The following is a 20,873-nucleotide window of genomic DNA, read 5'->3' as shown; positions in this document are numbered from 1 at the left end:
TTTCCAGGTTTTTATTGAAATTCATGCAGTTCAATGTCTTATTGTACTGTGAAATGAAAGAATAGAACAAATGAACAATTTAAGTTAAAAAAGAAATCATGGAATCAATTTATAAACCAAAATGTATTCTACATTTTTGACTCATCAAAGTAGCCCCCTTTGGCAGATGAACACACTCGTGGCATTCTTTCTACAACGGAAATGAAATATTCTTCAGAAAGGTCTTCCCAACTCTGTTGCAGAAGTTCCCATAAATGTGTGGCACTTGTAGGTTGCTTTGCTTTCACTTTTCTGTCCAGTTCATCCCAAACCAGCTCAATGGGGTTTAAGTCTGGTGACTGTGGCCACTCCATGTTTTTAAGCTTACCATCTTGTTCTTTTTTGCTAAAGTAGTTCTGGCATAGCTTGGACTTATGTTTTGGGTCATTATCTTGCTGTAGGATGAACCCCTGACCAACTAGGCGCATACCAGAGGGTACTGCATGGCGCTGCAAAATGCTGTGGTAGCCGTTTTGGTTCAGGGTGCCTTTCACTCTGTACAAATCACCGACCGTGGATCCAGCAAAACAGCCCCAGACCATCACGCTTCCTCCTCCATGTTTGACAGTTGATGTCACACACTGAGGAACCATCCTTTCGCCTACTCGACGGCATAAAAAAATCCTGCGTGATGAACCGAAGATTTCAAATTTTGATTCATCAGTCCATAACACCTTCTTCCAGTCTTCAGTAGTCCATTGACGATGTTTCTTGGCCCAGGCAAGAATCTTTTTCTTATTCTGAAGTCTTAGCAATGGCTTTCTTGCTGCAACTCGACCTATCAAACTTGCAGCTCCAAGTCTTCTCTTTCCAGTTGAAACTGAGACTTGCTTATTACAACCACTATTAAGCTGAGCTTGAAGCTGTTGTCCTGTGAGCCGCCTATCACGCAAGCTGTTGACTCTCAGAAACTTGTCTTCTGATTCTGTTGTGGCTTTGGGTCTGCCAGAGCTCTTCCTGTCAGAGTTTCCCCCAGTTTCTAAGTGCCTTTTGATGGTGAAGAATACTGTACTCACTGACACCTTGACTTTCTTCACAATTTCTGTAGGAAAGACCAGAATGAAAATTGAGCGGAAGTATTTAGGAGGGCGGAGCCAGGCTAGTAAGCATTAGCTTCAGGCTAATTTATCATGGCTACTAGGGACGGGCATTTTCAGTCATTTCAACATTTGTGTAGTCGCATTGAATTATATAGAGTACACAAGTTAGTTACTCGTAAAAACATTTGAGAAACAGCCAGTGAAGTGTTCCCGACTGGTGCTGGCTAACGCCGCCATGCTAACATGCCATAACTGCTAACGTTACCGGAGGATCAGGCAAGCGGGCCATGGCCCAGCCACAAGTTTGACTTGCTCGTAATGGAAACATGCAATTTAACGGTGAGTCATTATTTTTTTTTTTTTAAGGATTATTTTTGGGGCATTTCTGCCTGGATATGAAAGGGGAGATAGAGGGGGTGAGTAATTTTAAGCCAAGTTTCTAAAATCGTTGGTACAGCCCAGCCTCTGAGGAAAGGAGTGCTGTTTTAGCGAGCCGGAGATGAGAAAAGTCATGGAGCAAACATCCAGATGTGGCGGCCCTGAGTCACTCAGCACCCGACAGCTGAGCTCAGATCCACCAGATCTCGGCCCTCTCACACTCAGCCTGCCCTCACCACTGAGAGCTTTTCTTTCTGCGCCACTTTTTTTTGTTGCACTTTTTTGCCGCCCTCCTCATCACCCATCGCCAGCTCCCTCCCTCACACTCTCTGCCTATTCACTCCTCCTCCTCCTCCTCACACACATTTCACCCGCAAATATGTGGTTTTCCTGTTTCTCATCTAGCTAATCGGGCCGAGGGGCTTGGACAGCACCTGTTGTTTCGTATCCAGCAATTATCAACAGTGTTGGTCTTCCTCCCCTCTGCTAACAGCAGAGCCTCTCAGCTCCGGCTGTTGTGTCTGACAGCAGCTCCACAGAGTTTTACATAACAGTGTATAAAGTGCAAATAATGAAAGGAGTCTCGGTTTGCTAATTAGAGACAAAAAAACTAAGAGAGGGAGTCGATGATGTAGAGTAGAGATGGGAGTTGATCATAATAATCTATCATCACTTCTGGGTGAATACCTTTCAAAAGAATGTAGGAATCGAAGAGTCACAGTGGGTTTTTGGTTTGATAAATTATTTTTAAGTGGCTTTTGAAAGTGTTTTTATCAGTCTTGCTAAAACAGGACAGAATTTTCTCACACCAGAAGAACCACATAGGAGAAAGTGGGGATTCTAGCCAGTGGGACGTTAAGCCAGACTTCACTATATTCACAGTGAGAGAGCACGGGTATGAGTAGGCCTGTCACGATATCAAATTTTGCTGGACGATAAATTGTCCCAGAAATTATTGTGATAAACGATCATATTGTCGTTGAGAGACCATTTTCATACAGTACTAGGGGACAACTAAGGCCTATATAAAAGAGACTTCAGATACAGTATTAGGGGACCACTAAGGCCTATATAAAAGAGACTTCAGATACAGTATTAGGGGACCACTAAGGTCTATATAAAAGAGACTTCAGATACAGTATTAGGGGACCACTAAGGTCTATATAAAAGAGACTTCAGATACAGTATTAGGGGACCACTAAGGTCTATATAAAAGAGACTTCAGATACAGTATTAGGGGACCACTAAGGCCTATATAAAAGAGACTTCAGATACAGTATTAGGGGACCACTAAGGTCTATATGAAAGAGACTTCAGATACAGTATTAGGGGACCACTAAGGCCTATATGAAAGAGACTTCAGATACAGTATTAGGGGACCACTAAGGCCTATATGAAAGAGACTTCAGATACAGTATTAGGTAGGGTTGGGTACCGAAACTCGGTGCCAATAGGGAACCGGTGCCGACGTAAACGGTAGTAACGAGCAGGCTTCAAAATTAACATTTTCGTCTACCAGCCAAATGGCTAATGAATGTTCAAATATTACCAGCCATTCAATAGATTACCATTGGGTTTTTTGGCTGGTGAGTGAAGCAAATCTACCAGCCACTTGCATATTTCACCAGCATTTGGCTGGTAAACGGTGCTAATTTAGAACCCTGGTAACGAGACCGAATAAGAACGAAAGTTTCGGTGCCTCATTTCGGTGCTTGACTTTACACTACACCTGACAGCATGTAACGTTAGCCTACCTTTAGCTAGCAGCTGGATTAAACACCGGTCAAATGCTGACAGCTAACGTTAAACAGTGTAAAGTGTGACTGTATTTCACTGTGGAGGACTTCAACAGCGGGATGTAACAGTCTGCACTGCAGCGCAGCAGCAGCAGCCGCTGTCGCAATTCATAGATATACAGTATGTTTATATGGTCGGAATTAAACAACACAGACGGTGCTTTCACTTGCAGCTGCCGTCGTCGGAATTAAACAACACAGACGGTGCGTTCACTCGCAGCTGCCGTTGTCGGAATTAAACAACACAGACGGTGCTTTCACTTGCAGCTGCCGTCGTCGGAATTAAACAACACAGACGGTGCGTTCAAGTTATTGTTATAGTTATTACATTATTATTAAATCTTTAATTTTGACCATGGCCTTAGCAATAAACAAGTCACTGACTGTTGTTTACTACCCTTATTTTTTTTCTTCTTCTTTTTTTTAACTTTATTGAAAAGTACCGGTTCAGGCACCGGCACCGTTTTAAAAGTATCGATTTAGCACCGGAATCGAAAAAAAACCAAACGATACCCAACCCTAGTATTAGGGGACCACTAAGGTCTATATAAAAGCATCCAAAGAGCAGATTTTCTGTTTTGCTGTACATGCAGATGAATGGCGGCAGTACTCGGAGGTTTATCTGCCAGTAGTCTATATCCACGACGTTCCACTTCCGGGATTGCTCCATTGCCACCAGAAATTCCGCCGGATTTCACTCTTTTCAGCTGGATGTCCGTTACCGTCTGCTTTTTTGTGTTGACATTTTAAACTCCATTCCAAACTGAGTTTTCTGTTCAGTGTTTCCCATATATAGCTTCTACTTGGGCACCCCGCCCAGCTAGATTAAGACCCGCCCAGGTAGATAAAATACGAAACATGTTTTTTTTCGCCAATCAAAGATTAATTTTTTACAGCGCATCCAGACCAGCAGCATCCAGCCCCCCTCGTTGTGCACTTCCTGTTTTATTTTGTATTCACCTTTTCCCTCTCGTTTCAGACCTGACGTCCTCCCTTTGTGTGAATTTCCCACCATTGTGATTGTCTACCCCGCCCCTGATTAGTTTCACCTGTTTTCCCCTACCTCATGTAATAAATAGTCCTTGTCTCCCTTCGTCTTGTGCCAGTTCGTCTTGTTCAGTTCTCAAGTTCCTTCCAGAGGCGATTTAGCAGAAGCACCGTGGCTCCGTCCGGAGCTTAGCACCGCCCAAGAATATTGTGATTGGTTTAAAGAAATGCCAATAAACCAGAGCACCCATGCCATTCTGGAGCCTCCACAGCGCTGTGGGGAAAGGTCTGGCATTGCGAGAGTAGTCTCAATGGGACTTCCTGATAAAATAAAAAAATTTAATAAATAACCATAATCAATCAGATTGTCTCTGTCTGTGTTGTGAGACACAACAGATGAACAGAAAGACATTACATAAAATTTTCTGGAAGCCAAATTCCTGCACTGTCTCCAAACTTCCAATATTTACTTTAAGAAGCAAAGTGCAATGAAGAGGTTATTTGAAAAATATGACCAGTGCAGTATATGACTAGTTTAAGCACTTTAATGCCACTGGGACACAGGCCTGATTTAAAACAGTCAAACATGCACTAAAGACAATAGATTAGGTTCTACAAATATTTCTTTAAAGGGGTGATAGAATGATTATATAGGGTATTTCACACTGTTCCTTATGGTCTCCTAATGGGGTATGTAACATTGGTTGGGCTGAAAATGGCCTGGTTGATATTTTATGGGCCCTTATGCATCCCTGTGTTTTGGCCCTATTTGTAACAAGAGCTTTTCTTCCAAATATGGTATGGTCATGAATATTTAGATGAGTTGCGCGGTGATTGGTTGAGCGACTTGCCATACGCAGACATTAGAGACGCGCGCTGATTGGTTGAGCGAATCCCCAATACACATACATTAGAGAAGCGACAGAATCTCATATTCCAGACACTGCAATGTTTCATTACCAAATTCACTTCTGAGACTTTTAAGCGAGAAATCAACTATATAAAGCTCAAATATGGGCCGTTATACAAAATTTGATGGCTAATTGCAAATTTGGTAAGACGTGTCGGACTTTAGGAGCTCCACACAGTCTGACGAGAAAGCGACAGCCTGCTGGGCTCCATACCCAGGGCAAAGTCACCCTTTGTGGATACTGCATACGGGGCTCCGCGGCCAGCTGCCGGCATAACTATATCTATAAATAATACATTTACGGTTTTGAATGTCCCAATGTCTTATAAAGCTAACCGTTGTGTCCGATTTGATTTTAAGGCATTTTTATGAACGCGAGGCGTCTTTGTAGGACAAGCAGCTGCTTGCAATATGTCCCATTCATTACAATGGAGAAATACCGCAGCTAGCTAGCTACACTTTCGCCATAACTAAATTATATTTATGTTTGAATTTCGTCACGCCACTTATACAACACATTCCCCAATGTCTTATAAAGCTAACCGTTGTGTCCGATTTGATTTTAAGGCATTTTTATGAACGCGAGGCGTCTTTGTAGGACCAGCAGCTGCTTGCTATATGTCCCATTCATTACAATGGGGAAATACCGCAGCTAGCTAGCTACATTGTCGCCATAACTAAATTATATTTACAGTTTGAATTTCGTCACGCCACTTATACAACATCATTCCCCAATGTCTTATAAAGCTAACCGTTGTGTCCGATTTGATTTTAAGGCATTTTTATGAACGCGAGGCGTCTTTGTAGGACGAGCAGCTGCTTGCTATATGTCCCATTCATTACAATGGGGAAATATCGCAGCTTGCTCACTTTCGCATAACTAAAGTATATTTACAGTTTGAATTTCGTCACGGCATGAATATTACAGGTTCCTCAAGGTCTTACAAAGCTTAGCTAACACTTGTCCGATTTCGGATTTCAATTGAATGTATTTTTGTGAATGTCAGAGTTAGGAGGAGGCTAGCTAGCTCTCATTGATGGACTCCATCTCACCGCGGATCTATCAATGAGACTCGCGGACAAGAAGCGTTTATTTCCCCGATTGTTTGTTTAAATAACTCAACACACATACCCATTATAAGATTTACTGGAACCTGCGGGCTGCGGTAAAAGATTGCGGGCGTAACAAGCTCGCTGACACTGCGGTCAGGGCGGCGATGTAGCAACCCAGGCAGCACCAACACCGGCACTAAACTCCGACAAACTCAGCTTTGTTGGGATTCGCCCGTTTTCAGAGGCAGTTTCAAAATATGAGATTTTCATAGTAAAGGGATGTCAGTGGGATTTTGAGCTTCTATGTATGTCCTATTTACCCACCAAACTGTCGTTATTCAACTATGACAGGGTAAAATCGGTTTTGCATTCTATCACCCCTTTAAAGCAGAAGTAGGGCACCAAAAGCAAAAATCAGCAACCCAACTGAAACCTGGTTGACATAAAATATGGAAATGTGTTTGATAATGACAATGACATTTATAATCAAGAAAGTTGATAAGTTGATATTTGGAACGTGTATTAGCAGAGCCGACCTTTGCCACTGTGGTGCCCTAGGCAAGATTTCAGCTGTTTATGTTGCTTTTTCCAACATTTCGGTTGCTTTTTTTTAACGCTTTTGGCGTTTGTTTCTGTCGCTTTTCTGTCATTATTGTTTGGGGGGGGGGGGGAGTTTTAGTGTTTTTATTCCGACATTTTCGTTTTTTGTGAAGTTTTTGCCACTTTTGCTGACTCTTTCTTCGTTGTTTTGTAGCTTTTTCGACGTTTGTCTTTTTTTCATTGTTTTTTGAGTTTTGTTGACGTTATTGGCACTTTAGCCCATCGTTATTATTTTTTATTTTTTTTACGTTTTCGCTGCTTTTTCAAACTTTATGGCGTTTTCTTCTTATCATCTGTAAATGTTCTTTACTCACTAGGACAGCTAGCGCCCCTAGTATTTGCCTGTACTGCCTATGCCACGGGCCGGACCTGCGTATTAGCATTTATACCACCTGATGGATCCAATATCAGACACGTAACTATTGGTAAGCAGGGTAAGCGGTGCTTACGGGCCCAGACCAATCAGGGGCCTGCGTGACTGGAAGATATTGATTGACAGCCAGGGCCCCCTATCGCATTTTCATTACTCGTGACAATCCCAGCAGTCCCACGTCCACTGTGACAGCCAGTGACCAAGCGGGAGTGAGAACGGATTTTTCACTCTAAAGTCGCTGAAAGCTGCTGTTACAATCCTGTCGGCTGTCTGCAGCGGGCGGGGCTGCTCCGTCCCCCCCGCGACTGACGCGCATGCGCGCGGACACACACACACACACACACACACACACACACACACACACACACACACACACGCACACACACACGCACAATGCACGCGACACACGACACACACACGCACACACGCACACACACACACACACACACGCACACACACACGCACACACGCACACACACACGCACACACACACGCACACACGCACACACACGCACACACGATGGATGCGGGAAAAAACGGAGATGAGACGTACAGGATGACCTAAATTGAGGACAGCCACGCTCGTTATTATAAGTGCAATGATAAGTTAAAGTCCAATAAGTCCTTTATCAAACCATATGAATGTGTGTCCCAGGCCAGGATAGGAAATTAACTAACAATGTAAACATCAACAAGCCACTCACAGTGACAGATATGTTCATATTTGATTCATTCAATAAATTATTTTTTGTCTTAAATCCACCAGCCATTTTCATATTATACCAACATTTGCAGCATCCTGAGCCTTTTTGGTAAGGTTACTAAGAAAACTCAGCCCAGAGTAATTAATGAATAGTAATAATTATTATTCTCTCCAAAACAAGTTTCCTTTTTATTTTTAAAGAACTATAAAAAAAAAATCACAACAATTTTTGCAGTCATGATGCACATTCACCAGTGGGTTTGTTGTTGTTGTGGTGCACGTAGGCTACTCCTGATTTAGATTTTCCTTATATGCTGTGTCTGTATGATCCTATCTGTCCTATTCATGGTAGCCTACTCGTGGACATTGCGCCGTCATCACGTGCTGTAGTAGGGGGGGCCCGCCTTGATAATTCTGCTTAAGGGCCCGGTGTTGGCTCGTTGCGCCACTGTCCAATATTCTCGCTTTTTAAGAAAAATAGCTCTTTAGAGGCTCACTAGCTGCTAAATGCTAGTTGCTTACTGTGTCTGTGTGCTGTTTGGTGCTGGGCAGGTAGTGCGCTGCAGGTTTATCGGAGCTTTTTGGCTGAAAACATCTGTCTGCTGCTGGAATACGGGGTTGAAGAGAACAGTGTGAACGCTCCGTAGAGCTGGGGGGAACTGCAGAGGGGACAGGTTCTCATTCTCTTTGGGTTCATCGCCGGTGGTGGTGGAAGTATTGTAAGTACTAATACTGTAAAAATACTCCTTTCCAAGAAAAAAAAAGTCCTGCACTGAAAATTTTACTGACGTAAAAATATAATACGGAAATGCACTTAAAGTATTAAAAGTACTGCGACTGTTATAATAATCATTAGATTAGTGTTACTCATGCATTAATGTAAAAGCAGAATTTTAGTATTGCTGCCTAAAGTGACACCTTCACAGTGCTAGTTTTATCCCAGCATCGGCTCCTGCATAGTTCCTAGAGCTAATAATGCGATTAAAAATTCTTTCTTTTACACTGGTATCGTGGCATGGAGTAGTTAGCTTACTCTTACAAAACTCCTATCATCACGAGGGATTTTTAAAACACGGGTCAAGCAGCTTTTATGGAAGAAGGTGAATATTTATTGATAAATAACTAGTAACTAAATAACTGTTGAATAATATTTCTCTCTGAAATGTAGCGGAGTAGAAGTAGAAAGTGGCATGAAAAGAAAAAGACTCAAGTCCCTCAAATATAGACTTAGGTACAGTACTTGAGTTAATGTACTTGGTTGCATTCAACAACTCATTCATCACTATGACATCTTTCATAGTACACACAGTCTTTTGACCCATTGTGCATACTAATATTGATTAGTGCAGCTTTAAAGAACCACCAGTTTCAGAATAGAGAGAACTAGCTCATTTAGTGGGAGGTGTATTAGGAGGCATTTAGAAAACCCATTACTCAACCGGTGTGTTTCCAACGTACATCAAGCTAAGGTGTCACTAACATTTCAGTTCCTGTTCTGCAGTTGCATGTCAGTCGATGTTTTCAAAGCAATTTCTGCTTTGGCTACACTACCCCCCCCCACCTTGGGCAACTCGAGCCAGACGTATTTTTCAAAGTGAATATTTTAGAAATAATCTGAAGATTTCGAGTGATGCACGACATCCTGAAATATATCTACGTAAGTCTTACTCGGAGACATCATCACCTCGCCCCAGGGATGCCAAAGTGGCTCATCTTCCACTGTTCCTTTAAAGGAAGTGCAAGTGCCAAAATATGAATTATGTGGTTTCCACACATCAGTAGAGATATGCTTTCTCTGTATCAATGAGAGCAGAGATTCAGACAGTGATTTTTGTGCTTAAAATGCACTAAAATGACAGAAATGAAAGCAAGTTCCTATCATTACTCAAAGTATCGATCATACAGACACACTTCATTTGCTTTTCTTATCATAAGCTTTAAAAATGACCTGAGAAATGAGGCTCCCAGTCAGAGGAAGGGCGATAGAGAGGAGAGAGAGAGAGAGAGAGAGAGAGAGAGAAATGAAATAAGGAAGGGGGGAGGGAATAATGCGAGAGGATGAGGAGGGATCCTAATCAGTGCGGGCAGCATCCATTCTCTCCTTCTGTCTCTGTCTGTCCCCATTTCCTCAAGCTCTTTTCATTAAGACACCATAGGCTTCGTTTCTGTGCCGGCGTCCATCAGCACCCCTGACCTTTTGATCCCAGAGGGGCGGGGGGCGGGGGAGGTTGTCTGTGTGAGGGTAAAGACGTGTGTGCGTTTCCTTTTTGGCTGGAGGCCTCGCTCATGCCTTCTGTCCCTGTTCTCATTCACTGTGTGTGCCCAGAGGCATTGTGGGCCGCGGGGGCCGGAACCAGTACATTGACCCTGGATAGGTGTAAAGGATCCCCAGCAGGGGTCTTCAACATTTTTTAAGCCAAGGACCCCTTAACTAAGAGAGAGACGGAGCAGGGACCCCCTACAACATATATTGTATAAAATTAAGTAGCATATCAAACTGGGCCTACAATAATGTGTGGGCGGCCTAAAGCCTAAATACATATATTTTTAATGCTTGGAATACTAAGCTATTAAAATTACAATTGTTGGCATGATTTTATTAATCATCTTCTAATATTAAACATACATGTGGCACAGTGTTATCCTTAGGATTAGTGACTACCTTACCTATAGGCCAGTAAGACTATCAGTTTTTTTTTTTTTTTCACAAATAGGCTCATATATTATTTGCTATTAATATGTTGGATGAGATGAGAACACATTGTAAATTTTGAAAAAAACTTTCGAAAAATTAATAATTTGGTGGCCCCCCCTACAGTGACTGTGAGGACCCCCCTATGGGTCCCAGATCCCCCTGTTAAAAATACCTGCTGTACATTATCCTCTGTGCCACACTGATCACAGCAATAAGACTTTTATGATACTGAAATATGTTTTGATAGCTTTTGATCAGCGGCGTGGTCGTGACTTGGTGTTTTCCTGGAGCCGCTGCAGTCCAGGAACTGGTCTTTGGACCGGGTGGATGAACTGGATCGCTGGATGGCTACCATAGTGACTACCTTACCTGTAGGCCAGTTAGCCTGTCATTAATGGGTATTTTCACAAATAGGCTGATTTATTTGCTAATAATATGTTGGATTCATGTTAAGATTTTTGAAAAAACTTTACAATAAATTAACAATAATTTGGTGCCCCCCCTGCAGTAACTGTTGAAGATCTCTGATTTAGAAGAAGAAGCACAGGAAGACACACTTTTTCCTCAACGAAGGTGTGGGGGAAAAGATATCATTAAATCCCAAGGAGTGTGAGTGTGTGTGTGTGTCATGTGTGTAATCCAACCCATCTCTCCTGATGCTCCCCCCCTCCCACTTTGGGAGGGAGAACAGGTTGGAGCCCCATCTTTCTGTGCCAGATGGCTCCACATTGACAAATCAATTAGGCTCCACCTCATCACCGGGGGGACCGGGGCTACAAACCTGTCCGCCTCCACCCCCACCACCCTGGGGTCCTCGCTCGACCGCTCCTCCATCTCTCCTCGCCTTAATCACCCCCCGATCCCCAGAAAGCTGTGCCTGGGTAAAGAGGGTGAGGAGGCAAGAAGAAGAAAAAAAAATGAAACAAAGAGGCTGGCAGCACATGAATCACCTAGCATCAATATGGATGACTTCCATGCTAATGCAGAGGGGGGGGGACCGGAGAGGAACAGTGGCAAAAGCTTGATTTCTAGTGTGTGTGTGTGTGTGTGTGTTTACAAGCTCAGTCAGAGCAGATTTGCCATGTGCTGAAGAGCCAAGTGTCTCTAGTTGTTTTTCCTCCACTGTGTGGAGGTGGGAGAGGAGGAGGAAGATGAGGAAGATGAGGAGGAGGAGGAGGAGGATGGACGTTTGGGGAAGTTAATCCGAGGAGAATAAACAGCGCAGCCTGGAGCAGGTATGCATCTGGGTCGCGGAGGAGAGGGGAGAATCTGTGTTCTTAGCTACCCCCTAGTGGGAGAGGGGGGACACAGCAGGGAGGAAGATGGACACAGTTAGAACTACTACTCCCAGTACTAAAGGGTCTGCTCTTTAAGGGAAATTCCTGATGACTGTCAGTGGGAGATTGGACCGGAGTTACAAATGCATGCTCTGAAACAAAAAATGTCAAATAATGTATATTGCAGTCTGTTCTCTTCATGTCACTTTCTACTTCTACTCCGCTAAAATATTGGACTTTTTACTCCACTACATTCATCTGTTCCAGCTTTAGTTACTAGTTACTTTAGTTACTCCGCTACATTCATCTGTTCCAGCTTTAGTTACTAGTTACTTTAGTTACTCCACTACATTCATGTTACAGCTTTAGTTACTAGTTACTTTAGTTACTCCACTACATTCATCTGTTCCAGCTTTAGTTACTAGTTACTTTAGTTACTCCGCTACATTCATCTGTTCCAGCTTTAGTTACTAGTTACTTTAGTTACTCCACTACATTCATGTTACAGCTTTAGTTACTAGTTACTTTAGTTACTCCACTACATTCATGTTACAGCTTTAGTTACTAGTTACTTTAGTTACTCCACTACATTCATCTGTTCCAGCTTTAGTTACTAGTTACTTTAGTTACTCCACTACATTCATGTTACAGCTTTAGTTACTAGTTACTTTAGTTACTCCACTACATTCATCTGTTACAGCTTTAGTTACTCCGCTACATTCATCTGTTCCAGCTTTAGTTACTAGTTACTTTAGTTACTCCACTACATTCATCTGTTACAGCTTTAGTTACTAGTTACTTTAGTTACTCCTACACATTCATTTACTAATCATGTTACAGCTTTAGTTATTAGACTTTAGTTACTCCACTACATTCATCTGTTCCAGCTTTAGTTACTAGTTACTTTAGTTACTCCACTACATTCATGTTACAGCTTTAGTTACTAGTTACTTTAGTTAGTCCACTACATTCATCTGTTACAGCTTTAGTTACTAGTTACTTTAGTTACTCCACTACATTCATCTGTTCCAGCTTTAGTTACTAGTTACTTTACACATTAAGATTCCTGCACACAAAACACATGTAGTTTATAAAATCTGATGTTTGATTCTAAACTAAACTAACCGACAATATAACGGCTACAAGTCCAGCTGAGATGATGAGACCATTAAACACACAGCTGGTTGGATCCTTTACTCTTTCTACAGGACTTTTACTTGTAACGGTACAGCATTTTTTACAGTGTTACAGTACTTTTACTTAAGTTAAGGATCTGAATACTTAGACCACTGTAGAGCAGTCAAAGAGGGACAGCCCAGCCCCATATACTGTACCTGTACATCTGTGGGCTGATGAAGACCATGAGATGCAGTTAAAAAGTCCTGAAAAAGTTCCTCAGTGGACCTTGAGTTTGAGATTTTTGTCACAAATCCTCAATGGGTTGAGTACTAGAAAAGTGACTAATAATAATAATAATAATAATAATAATAATAATAGTAAACTTTATTGCCAAATCATGATTCATGCATAACATGCAACACAAACAATGATAAAGATTTATAATGAAAGGATAAATAAGAATTTGGGACATTTTAAAGCATAGAATAGGATCAGGTTAAACTAAAAAGATAATATAAAATCATTTTTTAGATAAAACAATTTCATGTTAAGAATGAGTTTCTGCGTTTAAAAGAGTCAACAGATGTAGAGTTCTGTAAACCCCCAGGCAGACCTCCTCGGGTACACCCCAATTCATATTATGCTTTTTGGCTTTTTCCCTTTCCTTTATTGTGTTTATATATATATATATATATATATATATAGTGCATGTAATAGGTTTACAAAGTGTAAAAGCCCAAAGTCCCCCCCCCAAAGGGACTTACCATCTCCAACAGAAAACCCTGTTCACCAACTGCTCCAAACAGCTCTGTTGTAGTCCAGCCTTTACTAGAGACAGACGTGGTCACTTTATAACACATGTTATAATGCTCGCCTAGCTGCTAGCAGGGCACGACCTCATACTCTGCTTCTGACTGGCTAGTAGTCCTTACCTAGCTACTGAGCATGTGCGACTCGCAACAAAGATGGAACAGAAGTGAGATGTCTCACTCTGTAGCTAAAACAGAGACCTGAACACAAGTAGAGCTGCAGCAATGTGCAGTACAATAAATACACGAACATGAAAATGAGGATAATATGAGCACTTTAAGTTAGAAATCTTGCTTCTTGGTTTACGGTTTATTTTAAATTGTTAATCAGCAGCAGCTTTAGATTACTCCGGGGCAGCGCAACAAGTCATAAATACAACTTTATAATCCCCTTATGAAGTCAATAGGTAATCTTGTTAGCAGACTGTTGCCTGTTTACAAATTCAGCAGATGCGGAGCGACATTAGCATCTATTTGTAGTGTCCTACTGGTGCTTATTGTCCAATAACTCACGTGGTCGGAGAGAAAACTAGACTTCTGCACCTCCTCGGGTTCCTAAACCATACTTTTTTCAATACCGATTTTATTAAACAAAAAGAAATTACAACATTACACATTACGGCACAAATCAAATCAAATTTACGTTTCAGCTGCGACTACGCGAGCCCCGTCTCGGTGTAACGTCGTTTTTCCTGCGTGTCTCTACGACGTGGAACGTCAGACAGCCAATCACCAGCAGCGGTGGAAGAAGTATTCAGATCTTTTTTAAGTAAAAGAACTAATAGCACACTGTAAAAAAAGTACTCTGTTACAAGTAAAAATCCTGCATTGGAAATGTTACTTAAGTAAAAGTATGTAAGTATAATCAGGAAAATGTACTTAAAGTTTTAAAAGTAAAAGTACCCTCCCATTATAGAAACTGGAAACAATCCAAACCGGCTACCGTATATATTGTTGGGTAGTTTAATTTATAATAAAGCATTGTATTTTATAAACTATGTGTGTTCTGTGTGCAGGAATCTTAATGTGTAAAGTAACTAGTAACTAAAGCTGGAACAGATGAATGTAGTGGAGTAACTAAAGTAACTAGTAACTAAAGCTGGAACAGATGAATGTAGTGGAGTAACTAAAGTAACTAGTAACTAAAGCTGGAACAGATGAATGTAGTGGAGTAACTAAAGTAACTAGTAACTAAAGCTGTAACAGATGAATGTAGTGGAGTAACTAAAGTAACTAGTAACTAAAGCTGGAACAGATGAATGTAGTGGAGTAACTAAAGTAACTAGTAACTAAAGCTGGAACAGATGAATGTAGCGGAGTAACTAAAGTAACTAGTAACTAAAGCTGGAACAGATGAATGTTGCGGAATAACTAAAGTAACTAGTAACTAAGGCTGGAACAGATGAATGTAGTGGAGTAACTAAAGTAACTAGTAACTAAAGCTGGAACAGATGAATGTAGCGGAGTAACTAAAGTAACTAGTAACTAAAGCTGGAACAGATGAATGTAGGGGAGTAACTAAAGTAACTAGTAACTAAAGCTGGAACAGATTAATGTAGTGGAGTAACTAAAGTAACTAGTAACTAAAGCTGGAACAGATGAATGTAGTGGAGTAACTAAAGTAACTAGTAACTAAAGCTGTAACAGATGAATGTAGTGGAGTAACTAAAGTAACTAGTAACTAAAGCTGGAACAGATGAATGTAGTGGAGTAACTAAAGTAACTAGTAACTAAAGCTGGAACAGATGAATGTAGTGGAGTAACTAAAGTAACTAGTAACTAAAGCTGTAACAGATGAATGTAGTGGAGTAACTAAAGTAACTAGTAACTAAAGCTGTAACAGATGAATGTAGTGGAGTAACTAAAGTAACTAGTAACTAAAGCTGTAACAGATGAATGTAGTGGAGTAACTAAAGTAACTAGTAACTAAAGCTGTAACAGATGAATGTAGTGGAGTCAAAAGTCCAATATTTCTCTCTGAGATGTAGCAGAGTAGTAGTAGAAAGTGGCATGAAGAGAAAAAACTCAAGTAAAGTACAAGTACCTCAACATTTGGACTCAAGTACTTAAGTAAATGTACTTTGTTACATTCCATCCCTGATCACCAGCATCATTAGATCTTGGTAGAAGCATGCTGCGTGCTTATTGGCTCACTGACACTGATGAGATTTACTCCTTAGGGATTGAAATTAGGTATTGAATGACGAGGCATTTTGTAATAGTACTAGTAATACTCGATACTTTAGAGGCAATTCGGTCGGTGCCTAAAAAGTCTCGGATTGGACGACCCTTTCCACATTCCACGTCGTCAGTTAATCCATTGTTTATGGAAAACATAGCGTCATGTGAAGATTAGTGCAGCTTTAAAGTTTGTGAAATATTTAGTCCGTGAGTTTAGAAATCACTAAACTTGAGATCTTGAGCTCGCTGATGAGGGAGCGAGGGGGAGGCAGGTTTACGTGTTGGGAGGGGCGGTGGGGGTGACGGAGAGATGTGTGGGTGCCCTCCTGGCTCGCCTCAATCCCTGCGTCCCTTTACTCATCCGATCTGGGGGCAGCATCGAGAGAGAAAGAGAAAGCTGATGCGGAGACCCCTGGGGAGAGATTAGTGCTGACAGCACAACAAAGAAGAATTACGCCAGCGGCTCTCAGCTCTTCGACAAATTCAAATGTAATGTATGGCTTTAACTGCGCCAAGCAGGATCAACATAATATATGATCGACCCACTTTGCGGTGCGCTCCGCTGGCAGTGATGTAAAAGCGATTTATGCCCGTAAAAAATGTGCAGGCTAATTAAGTAAGACGTTGGCATGAGAGCAAATCCAATGAGCTTATGAGAGAGCTGGCAAAGTAGTCGCCCCCCCCCCTCTGAAAGGTCTACCTGCGGTGAGAGAAAAGAAAACTTCGACTCGACTTGGGATCAGAAATGTTTGCGATGGAGAATTGTCTGATCAGATATAGACGTCCACGTCCTTTGATCCTTTACTTAAAATGCTTGTTTGTGATTTGTTTAGGCCGCCCAGCAGCGTCGGGATGGGGTGGGGGGGGGATTGCACGGGGCCTCTGTAATTACGCGGGACCTTTTCCTCCAATCAGACAGCTGTGTTGAAAAGGCTGTGGAGGAAATGTCCTAATTACAGCCTCAGTGGAGAAAGGCTCCACCAGGGGAATACATGCGCTGTTAGCTAACACATTCTGGAGCCAACAGTGTTAATGAGACTGAGAGAAAAACAGACAGCACCACCGTCCCCCCCCCCCCACCTCTCTTTCATATTAATCAGAGCACCTAGTTCTTCCTGTCTCCCTGTCAGTTCTGATCATGGCCAACTTCAACCAACATCTCCATCCAGGTTGGAGGATCACTTCAACGCCCATTTTATTTCCGAACAAGAAAAGCTTTTGCTGTCGGCTGCACCCCGTCCCTCCATCAGTCTTATTTGAAAGAAATACACAGAGCACTCTCGGAGTGTATTCATCACTTAACGGCTCCAACGCATAATCCCCGGGTTTCTGGGGGAAGAGTGTGTCTGTGCAGAGGAAGGAGGGGCATCAGCCCATGTCTGTTATGAGCTGCTGAGCGGGCTGTGTCAGAGACCCACAGAGGCCAACTACCACCTAAGGACCATGGTACTCCACTTCGTGGAAAAGGCTCGTCTACATCGACGACGTTTCATTTTGGGGATTTTTCAATTCAATTCAATTCAATTTAAATGCACTTATAGTATCAAATCATCAAGAGTTATCTCAAGACACTTTACAGAAGACCCAACGATTTCCCACGAGCACGCATTTGGCGCAACAGTGGCGAGGAAAAACTTCCTTTTAGGCAGAAACCTCAGACAGCTCTTGGCAGGCAAAGGATTACTCTGCCGGATGTCCCTCATTTTTGGCCGGATGTCCGTCATCTTCCGCTTCCTTTGTGTTGGCATTTTAAACTCCAGTCGAGCTAGAGCTATCCGTCCAATCTGAGTTTTCTCTTGCACGGCTAAAAAAAAAAAAAAAACTTTTGAACGTACACATCCTTCCTTCCCGAGGCTATTTTGCAGAGGCACCGTTGCTCCGTCCAGCACCCTAACCCTTACCCCAAGACGACTGCGATTGGTTAAAAAAAAAGAAAAAAAGGCCAATAAACCAGAGCTGCAGCGCTGTGGAGGAAGGTCTGGCAATGCGAGACTAGGAAAAAGCTAGACATGTTAATAATCCAGCCTGGAGCAAGATGTTATAACCACCAGTTGACTAAGCCACAGAAGAAAATGTGTCTTTTTTCTTTTTAGGAGTTCAGTTGATTGAAGTCCCTCTCCACCTCTTCATACCTACAGCATGGCACTATTGTCTCTGTGTTCTCACTCTCTATCTACAGTTAATTTCCCCAGACCCCCATAGCAGCTGCCTCAGGTAGACCTCAGAGAGGTGTAACATGGGGCCTCATCTCAATTCTCCTACACTTCCTCCTTTGCAAACAGCTAACCAACTGCAGCAGGAAACAATAGCACATAAGACCGAGGTTGTCAGATGTCCTTTAGCAGGTGAAGAAGAAAAGGACGCTAAACTCAGACTATAGAGGAGTGTGTCTGCTAGAACAGTAGCTGTAACTGTCCAAGGGTAAATACATAGATATTCTGGAGAGGGGCCATTATCTGTCATGGACCATACAGTCTTGCCTTGTATTTATTGCCTACTTAATGGATTTGACTGTATTACTGAAGGTAAGGATGGGGGGAAAAAAATCCATTGCCAGCAACAAGGTACTTTCAGCATCCTGCAATTACCTTATGTAAATCCCGGCCTGGAATGTTGATCCACTGCTATTTAAAATGCATTGAATTTCCATGGAAAATGATCCAGTCCTGCCACCTGAAGCTCATTAATAACAACGATGAGCCGGGCTGACATTTGGAATACTTACACGCTTACTTAGCATTGCCATGCATGCGAGAACACAGCCCAGTCTGCCATTGCGCGGCAGCTATGACAGCACATTTGGAAAAAGGATGGCTTTGAATTAAAGTGCGCCGGCAAATGAGTTATTTCTGCAACTGGAACCGGTTCTTCTTCTCGTGCATGATGTTCTGCTTGTAAGTGCTCACGCTATCTTTGATCATGCAGAGAGGAGTGCAGGGAGTCTGCCCGGCTTCTACTTTGTACGTGTTTGCAGAAACAGCTTCATTACCCTGAATTCCAGTAACATGACTAGCACAATGTACCAGATATGATATTGTTACGGTTAGCTTTAAAGGAGCAGTTCACACAAATGATAAAATAACATTTTCTCACTTAGCTCTAACGGCATGCAGCCATGAAAATAGTTTTGGTTTAAGTGTCGGGGTTTTTGAGAGGCTGGTTTCAGAGATTCCTACTTTCACCCCAAAACAATGGAGGTAAATGGAATTAATCACAGTTTTTAAGCATTTAAAGGGCCACTCCACTAATTGTACTAACTGAGATCAGTTAACTTGTCACAAAGAGTACTACTCAACCTGTTAAAACAGTTGTATAGGGGTTTCCGGTTCCCTTACTGAGAGGATGACAGCCTAATTCTCAAGCTCCCCGACAGTTTTGTGAAATAACGTCCCAACACTTAAAGGGCAACTATTATATAGAATTTCAGGATAATATTTGTGTTTTGTGTTTGTACTAGAACATGTTAACATGCTTTAATGTTAAACCGTTTTATTCATTATTATTCTCATACTGCCCATGGCTGATGCACCTGTATTCACCCTCTGTATGAGATGCCATGTTGGAGCGCCTCTCTTTAAGCCCCGCCTCCCAACAAAGCCCAGTCTGCTCGGATTGGCCAGAGTGTTTCCTGGAATCTACGCTCTTGTGTTTCACACCCCTGCGTGCAACTGTACTGTTTTGGTTCCGTTCCACCACGCTTATGAACTTCATTAACAGCAGATGTTTTCATCCAAAAAAGCTCAGATAAACTGACTGTGTGCTACCTGCTCAGTTTCAAACAGCAGACCGACAGTAGCTACTAGCTGGTGAACATCGTGGAGCATGTAGCAGCTAAAGAGACATTTTCACAGGAATCGGAGACCAAAAACAGAGCTAAAAGGAGAGTGAATATTGGGAGTTTTCATTCATCAGGTGGTCAGAAACACTATTCTAAATGAATGCCAAGGTTGCTCCGTAACTAATGGATGGACAACTGCTTGCTAACAAGTTCGCCAGCATGGGATTTGATTCCTACATTGCTAATTCTGCTAAGTGTCTTCTAAAATGCTGTTTCTGCACTATAACTAAAGCACCTCACTTGAATAAGCAGCCATTTGCTCACAGGGCTATGAGTAAAAAGCAGTGGGTAAAGTACAGGTTTTTTTTTACCACAGAGTTGCAAAACCTCCCAACCATTTTGGTCCTCATCCAGCCACTTTGCAGACAGCCCACCTGCAAATGAAGCAGGGGGGGGGGGGTGAAGACCCATAAATCTTTAATGCTCCATAATGGCGTGTTCACATTACCTGCCCACACCTCAACCTCCACAGAGCAGACCGGGCCAGCACTGAGCAGATCAGGCCCTGGAAACCACCGGGAGCATATGGAGCACTTCAAACACTCAAAGCCTCCCTGGGCCTGAGCTGTGGTCGCACCCATGAATTATAGAAATGATCTAATTGTTTTCTCATTTGGAAATACTGGGGGCCCTCGTCTCTGCGTCTCAGTTTTAACGGCCTGTGGTTTCCAACGGGGCACATGATTCAGTGCTACCTACGCCCGATGCGTTTGTTGAATCCAAGGTGGTCCGTCCCGTCAAAACAGAGCCAGCGCTGAGGTACGAGTCCAACCTGTTGCTGTAAATTAACACATAGGCAAGGGGGGGGGGGGGGGGATGGTTGTGATCAGAGGAGGGAGGGAGGGAGGAGGGCACATGCGGTGGTAAATACACATGAAACAAACCTGGGGACTGGAAGAACATTTCTGAGTCCTCAGATAATCTATGGAAACCTACAGTATTACTGCCAAGAAAAGGAAAAGAAAATAGTTGAATTGTTAGTTATGACAAAAGCAAAATACCCTTGGGAAGTGAATATTGTGAGATACTCAGTCAACATTAAAAGTTACTAAGTCAAAATCTTGCCTTTAAAGTG

The sequence above is a fragment of the Perca fluviatilis genome, chromosome 22 (assembly GCF_010015445.1).
Source record: "Perca fluviatilis chromosome 22, GENO_Pfluv_1.0, whole genome shotgun sequence".
Lineage (NCBI taxonomy): Eukaryota > Metazoa > Chordata > Actinopteri > Perciformes > Percidae > Perca > Perca fluviatilis.
This window is presented reverse-complemented; position numbering follows the sequence as displayed.